Source organism: Prosopis cineraria, unplaced genomic scaffold, assembly GCF_029017545.1.
Source record: "Prosopis cineraria cultivar Desert tree isolate PC_DT_omini unplaced genomic scaffold, ASM2901754v1 PC13, whole genome shotgun sequence".
NCBI classification, from domain to species: Eukaryota; Viridiplantae; Streptophyta; class Magnoliopsida; order Fabales; family Fabaceae; genus Prosopis; species Prosopis cineraria.
Genome location: NW_026555344.1, coordinates 14,734,913 through 14,744,958, shown reverse-complemented (window position 1 = coordinate 14,744,958; position 10,046 = coordinate 14,734,913).

Below are 10,046 nucleotides of genomic sequence, written 5' to 3'. Positions count from 1 at the left end.
AATTTGGGGGATTTTAAAGATAATTTAAGCCTTCAAACTCTTGGGTAAGTTTCCTACCCTTCTCCTCTACCTTTTCATCTCATTTTTCATGGGATTTGGAAGAGTGAGAATTTGGTCTGATTGGATTAAGCCATGAGTCAATATTTTAAAGGTTTCTATTAACTCTAAAGGTTTAATTTAGGTTTATTGATCTTGGATATGTGGTAATATGAAGCTACTTTATTGTTTAGTGAAAGTTGGATCAAGCTTTATCTTGATCATAAGGTGTTGAAGTGTGATAAGTTGAAATATTGAGTTTTATGTTGTGATAGAATTAGAAGGAGACTTAAAGGGATGATGTGAACAAATTGTAATCTTGACAAGCCTATTTATTGAGAATTTGAGTAAGAAGTGGGAGAATTGGGAGGTTATTATTAGCTAATGGTGCTTGTGTTAATTGAAAATTAACATATAGTACTTGTTGATATAGATTGTGGTGTGGGAAGACTTACCTTGACACAAGAAGAGAATTAGTACTATGGGTAACCCTTTTAGTAACAAAAGGGTTGAGGTAACTAGATAATTTGTATTGTTTATTACCTTGTATAAGTTATTCTCAAGTTATTTTTCTATGATTTGTTGAGTATATATGCATAAATTCTTTAAAGGTTAATTATTTTAGAAAAAGTAGAGTTTTGGTTTGTAAAATTCTATATTTTTGAAGTAAATGGACAGATTTTGTTATACTTGTTTGAAAATTTATTTATGCATGGTCAAGTGGAGATATGTAGTGAAATATGGCATATTAGAGGGTGGGAGGTCACCCTAGTGAAGATAGTAAAGATTAAGTCCATATGGCATTGCTAGCACCTCGGGATGCTAGGTGCAGCATTTACTCTCCTTAGTACTCGAAAATGGTTGCGGTGTTGGAGACTTACTCTCCTTAGTACCCAAAAGGGTATGGAGTTGGAGACTATGCTCCTTAGCATCCGTAGGATGCGGTGTTGGAGTAACGACACCCCAGTTACTTGTAATAGAGGGAAACAGTAGTCCAGAAGTGGTTTAGGACACCTTGGCTGGGTAGTCCTACCATGGATGGTGAGCTTGGGAACCATACATGTGGTTTGGTTTTATGAAATAGCCTACTAGTTCGGTCAGGAGTATTAGAGGACCGGATGGTTAGGGATCATGCATGCAAATTTATGGTGATATTATATGATGTGATTATGTTACTTATTTTAATGCTTGTTTATAACTTAGCTTGTTAATCAATAATGTAGATTATCTTAGTTACTGAGATTTTTATCTCACCCCGTAGATTATCATTTTATAGGTGCTACCAGTGAGATTGAGCCAGGGAGAAATCTGGCAGGGGCTAGCATATCTGCTACACTCTTTGTAAAGCCTGATTTTGGTTTGAGTGGTGTACATAAACTTGTTATATGATATTATATGTTGCCAACTAGGAATGCATATCATTTTGATTGGTTGCACTTGTTTCATACTATGTTGTGGTGTATTTTAGCCCAATATTGTATATGAGGTAAATATGTGGTAATTTTTGTAGTGATGGGCTAAAATACTAATACAAGTTTAAGAAATGTTTTATCTATGTGGTGACAATGTATTAGTAGTATATTATGTGGCAATAGAGGCCAAATAGTGCTTGTAGTGCTAATTGTGCGTTTTGGTCATATTGGGCAAAATGGCCATTAAGTGGTCAAATTTTGTGTTTGGTATATTTTTGTATTTTTGATTAGTCACTCAAGTGTATTTTGGTCGATTGGACTTGGTTCAAGCTTCACAATGGGTTAATGGTATTTTTTTATGAGTTTTAGGTACTTGGATGGTTGAAAATTTCTTTAAAAAACTGACTTTTGCATCCGAGTATCTAAAATTCTCATATGGTGTCAGATTGTAATGAAACTTATATCATTAGTTAGCTTATTGAATAAGCTTTGTGTGGGCGCTTGAATTACTCCAATCGGACATCATATGTGAAAATGGCGCGCGTTCAAAGTTCATCCAGAAAAGCTGCCATGACAGCATTGCTGTCATGGACAGGTGCACCGCAACACATTTCATGCAAGCCACGGTACACAATACAGCGAGAAAACATGACTTTCTGTGCCACAAGCCACGGTTCACGAACCACGAGCTGCAGCGCATGGACCAAAACACTTAAAAATGACATTTTTTGCCCTGTTTTGAAGTGGTTTGATTCCCAAAACTTTTTCATGCTTCCAATATCTATATAAATAATTAAGTTTGAGCTCAAACTATCAATTTAAAGGGTTTTTATGGAATCCTAAATATTCCTCAATTATTTTTAAAAGATTATTAGTTTTAACCATTATATATATAATGTGAGATTAGGAGCAAATCCTTACTCCTAATTATGATTGTTTGTTATAATTGTGTGGTAAATTTTGGTAATGTCAAGGTAGACATTACATTACTCTTAATCATGTAGTCTAACACTAAGGGATAATTCAAGCATAGATAAAATCTTACTCAAGTAAGAATTAGATTACATAAACATGTCCAAGACACTTGTCTTCTTTTTTGGCTTAAACACGCATGGGATCAATCTAAATCACTTGTGAATTGTGATAGCTTGTTGCCTCTTACATAATTTGATTTGTCAATAAGGATTGAATCCCCTTAAGGATGGGTTTGATGAATTAGATACAAACAGCTCTAACATAGATGGTCCCCCTATTTGACAATTGAGCCATCAAATGCATGAAGAAACTTCTATAAGAGTTTGGTTAACAAGATATTTGTAGATTTCATAAGCCATAAGGATAATAGATGAATGTTAATTAATATAGTAAAAGTATAATGACTTTATATTATACATATGGAGTAGCAATACTATCATTTATATATTATCTATATTATAAGTACTTTGTATGGGTATTATATATCTATGAATTATATAAATTTTTATAAATTTATGTCCCATACTGCCATTTATGTTCTATAATTTTTGTTTTGTACTTTGTATAGGTGTTAACTATTAATTAAAGATATAGATGTGTGTGTGTGTGTGTGTATGTGTGTGTGTGTGTGTGTGTGTTGCCATTTATATTCTAATAATTATTCATTGTTTTATTGTGTTTTAATTTAGATAATGGCAGAGAAGACCTCAACAAAATAAAAGTTCCGTGCATGGACACCTAAGGAGGATGGTGTGCTTGTTGCTTCCTTGTTGCAAATCCATGAAGGCAATCTACTTGCTAATAATGGTTTCAAATCTAGAGTATTAAAATAATTGCATTCTACATTGCATGAGAAGATCTTTGGTTATGGAATCAAAATTTATCTTAACATTCAATCTTATTTGAAGACATTAAAAATAAATTGGCATTTTGTAAATTGCATGGTTCATGGCATCAATACATCAAGGTTTAGATAAGATGTATACAAACAGTACTACAACTAAAAAGGCTATTTAGGATGAGCATATAAAAGTAACATTATGTTATTTAGATTATATTTGGATATCTTATATGTAATATTTCTTATAATGAGTGTATATATATAAATTGGTTTGGTTCTTTTATAGAACAACAAAATTTTATAGGAAACCTTTTTGTCATTTTGATACAATTTCAACCATATTCAATAAAGACATAGCTAGTGGAAAAGGATCATTGTCTAGTTTACAAATTGACTTGGTTAATGACACTGAAGAAATCTCACATGTGGAGGTTGACAATGATGACATTAAGGAAACTCAACTTGTTGATATAAGTGTTGACATTGACCCTTCCATGACTGCTACCGTGTCAGAAATAATAAGAGGAAAAGGAGTAATTGTGATTATGATGACCTTTTTATGGAGGCTTTAGAAAAGATGATGAACAACACATGCCAAGGAATCTAGGAAGCATCTACAAATTTAGGATCTCATATTGACAAGTTAGCATAGGAATCTATGTTAGATGCAAAGTGTGAAGTCTTTTATGAGGAGCTTTACAAGTTGGAAGAGCTTACTGAAGATAAACAACAAGATGCAATGTTAAAAATTATTAAATATGAAGAGCTCTTTATTGTCTTTCCAATACTCCCATACATGGCAAAATTGTCTATGGTTTGAAGGCTTCTTGCATAGTCTAATTGTCTGCATAAAATATGTTATATAAGAGTAATTTGGATGTGATATGATTGGCCATATTTTGTACATTTTTTAAGTAGCAGAATTCCCACCATTTATTTTTGGTATATGCAAGGGTTACGTCTTAGTAATTTTTGATAACTTCTTGTCATTTCATATGTGAAAAGTGAACACATCTCGATGAGCTTGATATAATGCACCATTTTGTATAACATTTTCATTTTGTATATTTTGTATCAATTATGTATGTATTATGTATATAAAGCTATGAAATAAAGATATACAACCTATAAATAAGGATACATAAACTATTTTCACATACTTCTAGCAACTTCACACCATTGCATCTTACAAAAGCACAAAACAAAGAGCTAAGCACCTAGCTAGCACAAAATACCGAATTGTGCATATGAACCATAAAAATTAATTTTTTACCCTTTTGGAAAAGTTAAAAAGCAAATATCTAAATTGATTTTCTAATTAATTATAAATCCCATGATGCCTATCCAGTTACATTGTGATGAATTTGAAGCTAATTTTATCATTATTGCTTAACTTTTGGTTTGAAGAAATGATATGTGTGGCAAATTTCCATAATTGCCATAAGAGATGAACATGCCTCTTATTTCTAACCTAAGAGATGAATCTATTTGCCTCTAACACTATCACCCATAAAGATATAAGTAGCAAAGCTATAAACCAAACAAACTTTTAGCATATCATAATTCGAATGTATTAAATGGTTGTTGGGGATAAAGAATTTTTTTAACAAAAAATTGACAGGGATATTTTAGTAAATTGATTACATAAATGCATATATTAAATAAAAAATATATCATAATTCTATGTACATACTAAACATGCTTTTAAAACCCATATCCACTCTTATTACCATCTCCATCTCCATTTCCATTAAAAAAAATTAGGATACCAAACAGACCCTAAGTCCTATAATGAAAAAAGGATGGCCAGATCATGCATGAGCCCATGCTAAAACTCACATGGATTAACTAGATAAGTAAGGGTACATTCTAAGTATTTGACACTAAAATTCTAAGGACTTATGAGCATAGGTATGTTCTAATGGATGCATTCTTACCATTTTCATTATATGAATAACTCTTATCAGTATTCTCATTGAATCTAAGGAGAAGAAAAAAAAGATAAAACCTATAATATTAAGGCTTCTCTTGATCTTCATGCTCTTAGAGGTTTTATCACTTCATAATTACACATTTCATCTACACAAGTAATAAAAACTAAACTCTTGGTTTTGTAATCATCAAAATACATGATTCAACAGGTTCACCATGTTGTAAGGAACTAACCCTTTCTACTAGACCCAACCCATATTACGAGGGACATGCTTATTTCTTATATTTTTGTTGACACCAAATTTTAAAATAAAAAGGACTAAATGGCAATTTAGACCCTTAAACTAAATGCCCAAGGGTGATTTGAACTTTATTTGATATATTTTAAACCCTAAAAAATTAAACTTGGGTCAATCTTACCCCACCATTAATTTGGAATTAACGTCTATCACTTTATGTATAAGGCATATCATTTTTCTTCCTCTTTCTTCACTTCCTCTTTTCTTTTACTAAGAAAGTCTAAAGCACAACCTATTAGTCTTTATAAAGATTGCAATGCCAACAAAAAGTTCTCTACTAATAGTGCCTTTCATTGATCCAATCTTAACAACATCCTCTCTTACTTAGCTTCCAATAACAATGCCATCAACACCAATTTTTACAACATCGCCATACTAGGCATCCGGTGACACTATATATAACCTTTTCATGTGTCAAGGTGATGTCACCTTCCATATGTGCTGCCTAGGCATGCATGACACAATCCAATAATTACCTTCCTTGTGAAGATTTTCACAAGGAGTAACCTGGTAAGATACATCTAGTGCTTGCTGCAATATTGCTTCTTCTTCTCCATTGTCAACATAAAGCCTAGACATAGCTTCCTTATCTAGTACATTGTCAATATCTCTGACCAGTTGATGAGCTTATTATTCTTTTCTTTGAACAAGACAACTGATGAGGTAGCGAAACTAGGTTTGGGGAAGAAGAAATATGCAATGAGAGAAACTAAAATTATTTTCAAATCTAGAACTCTATATTGTCTAGCTCGTGCACACTAGACCTTTCACCCTAAGATTGCAGAACCAGTCTAGGTGGTGTGATTAAAGACCTTCCTGGGTATTGTGAGAGGAAGTTAGGAGGAAGAATTCTATGTCCAAGTTAAAACATTTGTTATGAAATATATCCCTTCTATGGTCCTAATGATGAGTAAGGAGAGATGACACCAATAACATAAGTTTTACCCCAAGATAAAGTTAAAATTGCAGTACATGTTTTATTCACAATACTAAAAAAAAAGGTTATGGATTTTTATTTTAACCTATGTTAGATGATTATAAACCATTCAACATGAAATCATTATGTATATATGAAACGATTTGATGAACCATCCAATATTATTTGAAGACACATATTAGAAGATTTTCAAAACCCGTCCAATACGTGGTGCCAAAAATCAAGCCTGGTTAGGTGAAGTATGCATTGGATAGTACTAATGGTAGAAATGTCTGAGGTGTTCTCATATTTACTAGAAATGTACATTCCTGAATTTTAACTTCTGAGGATTTAAATCCATTATAATTGCATTATAAATTGTAATCTAGAAGTCTAGAAGTATGATATGCAATTTAAAAAAATTATAAATATATAAATTATAAATATAAAAATAAACCTTATTATTGTACAAATTTAATTTTAAAAAAATAATTTTATTTTATATTTATGATTATATTTTTTCATTTTAATGATTATTAACATTATGTTTCAAAGAGTGAAATTATAATATACATCTCTCTTTCCTTTTATATACTTGACCATCATATGCACAAGTCATGTTAGGTTATGACTGAATTGAATCTAGTTTATTGGGTTATTTATTTGCACATATCTACTATAATCCAAATTATTGTATTACATTTTATTTCAAATCTTTTTATTCTTATGTATAATAAACTATGTACTCTTTGGTTTCACATATTATCTCTTAAGGAAGAATGAAGAGTCATAGAGCTATTCTTAGGTGAAAATATTATAAGTAATTTTCATTTTATCTCTTTACTTTTTGTAGTTTAGAACTTAATTTGGAAAATTTGTGGGAATGGTGTGTGTATATATATATATATATATTGTTTTTATTTTGTCCAGTTGGAAGTGAAGGATTTTAAAGCCTCTAGAATTCAATTTGACCATGAGTGAAGCTGTAACAAATAAATTTTCACAAGAAAATAGATTAGGCAAAGGTGGATTTAGACAAGTATATAAGCTGACAAAAGACATTGGTATAATACTTTGCTTTATATATTGTTAATTATTCTTCTTTTTCTAGTCCAATCATGCAATTTTAGGGTATTCTTTCAAATGGCCAAAATATAACTATAAAGAGACTTTTAAAAGGTTTTGGCCAAGGTGTAGAAGAATTCAAGAATGAAGTTTTGTTAATAGCAAGGCTGGAACTTAAAAATTTGGTGACATTATTAGGATTCTGCATAGAAGAACAAGAAAAAAAAAATACTCATATATGAATATGTTCCCAATAGGAGCCTTGATTACTTTTTATTTGGTTTGGATCTTATAAACTTATTTTAACTTAAATTTATAGTTCAAAATTTGTTATTTGCTAGAGTTAATTAATTTCTTAAACTCAAATCATCTGCATAGGTTCCTATGAATGCCAAGTACTAAATTGGTTGGAGCGCTTTAAAATCATAGGAGGAATTGCTCGATGAATTCTTTATCTCCATGAATATTCCCACCTTAAGATTATACATCATGATCTTAAATCTAGTAATACATTTAAATGAGAAAATTATGGAATAATTATGGAATTGTGAACATGTATCTTTAAATATTTTTGCCAAGTGGGATATTACATTATAATATTTTTAAAAATGAGAAAATCATAAAGATTATAATGTTGTATATCTATATATTGTTTATTTGTAATTATTTGACTCTTGTGGAAGGTGTTAGGAGATTTTTTGTTGTTGTCTTTTTATACCATATGATACTCCTCTATTAAAGGCCTAATAGGTGGGCCCTGTTAATCACTATATTTTCTTGTAACTTTGATCTATCCCATTAATCACTTATGTGGGATGGATTAAAGTTACAAATATTGGATAATGCATGGTGAGATAAGGGCAAATCATATTGGTTGTAGCTGGGAGCATAGTGAAAGCTATGCATCATCTCTTGATGATTTTGACACATGTATATTTGAGAAAGATTATCTCAAATAGATAGCCAAAGCGATTGAAGAGGACCTTGAGGATTATCTGTAAATGTTTGAGAAGTTGAAATGTGATGCAAAAACATTAGTATATGCTAGTTGTAGTACATTAAAGTTGTCAGCAATGTTAAAATTGTACAACATGAAATAAAAACATAGATGGAATAATGTGAGCTTCATTCAATTGCTTAGGTATTTGAAAGTAGAATTACTTCCTAAGAAAAATGAGCTTCCTTATAGGACATATGACATAAAACAAGTGCTGCAATCAATTAGCATGAGTTATGAAAAAATACATGCATGTCTTAATAATTTCCTTTTATTTTGAAATGAATATATATCATTAACCAAGTATCTGAAGTGTAATGCCTCATGTTACAAGCAGAATTGATATAGTCTAAGAAAGGCACTATGGTGTTGTCTAATTGTGCCTGGATTTAGATGCATGCTTAGTCATCCTGTTGATTCTCTACAGTAGAAGAAGATTGATTATGAGTATCTTGAATTTAGGGAAGACAATAGAAACATACATCTTGCTTTATCTATTGACAAGATGAATCTGCATGAGCTTTAAAGCAGTAACCATAGCACATGATTAGTCATTTTGGTGATTTATAACCTTTCTTAATGACTTTTCATAGAGTGTAAGTATATGATGTTGTTCGTGCTAATTACAGGACCTAAGCAACCTAGGGATGACATATACATATATTTGACTCCTCCAATTGATAACTTAAAGATCATGTAGGAGTTAAGTGTAGAGGTATATGATAGGTATAGGGAAGAAAGATTTAATTTGAGAACTATGCTCTTTGGTATAATCAATAACTTTCCTGCATATGGTAATTTGTCAAGGTATAATATTAAAAGACAACTTGGATGCCCTATTTGTAAAGAGGGAACACATTCTATGAGTCTAAAGCATGGGATAAAAAATTTTTACCTCAGGCATTATAGGTTTTTACATCGAGAACATCATTATTAATGGATAAGAAAATCCTTCAATGAAAATCTAGAAGAAGGTAAGCCAAATCTGCCATTAACAAGCGATAAGCTATTTGAGAAGATGAAGGATTTGGATATTAAATTCAGAAAACCTTTTACGACACATCTTGAAACAAGCAGATAGAATAAGGGGTCTATTTTCTTTGAACCACCTTCGCGGACCACCTTGGATGTTCAGAATTTTTTTGATGTTATGCATATTGAGAAAATGTTTATCAAAGTCCTATTAGCACTTTACTCTAAATGTTAGCAAAAGTAAAAGATGGCATAAAAGCAAGGTTGGACATGGTTTCTTTAGGAATAAGAGAAGAATTGGAACCCCAAGATAAGCAAAACCTTACCTTTCTCCCTCTAATAGCTCATACTCTATCTAAGATAGAGAAACTTGCATTTTAAAAGTTCCTTAATTTGGTTAAATTTCATGAGGGCTCCTATTCAAACATTAAAAATCTTGTATCAATGAAAGATCTAAAGTTGAAGGGTTTAAAGTGTAACATCCTGAGTCTTCAATCTAGGAATTTTAAGTGTTTATAAGGATAGGATGATAATTTCAAGTGAATTTTAGGATTAATTACATTTATGGGAGACTAATATAGTTTTTAAATCCTTGAACAAC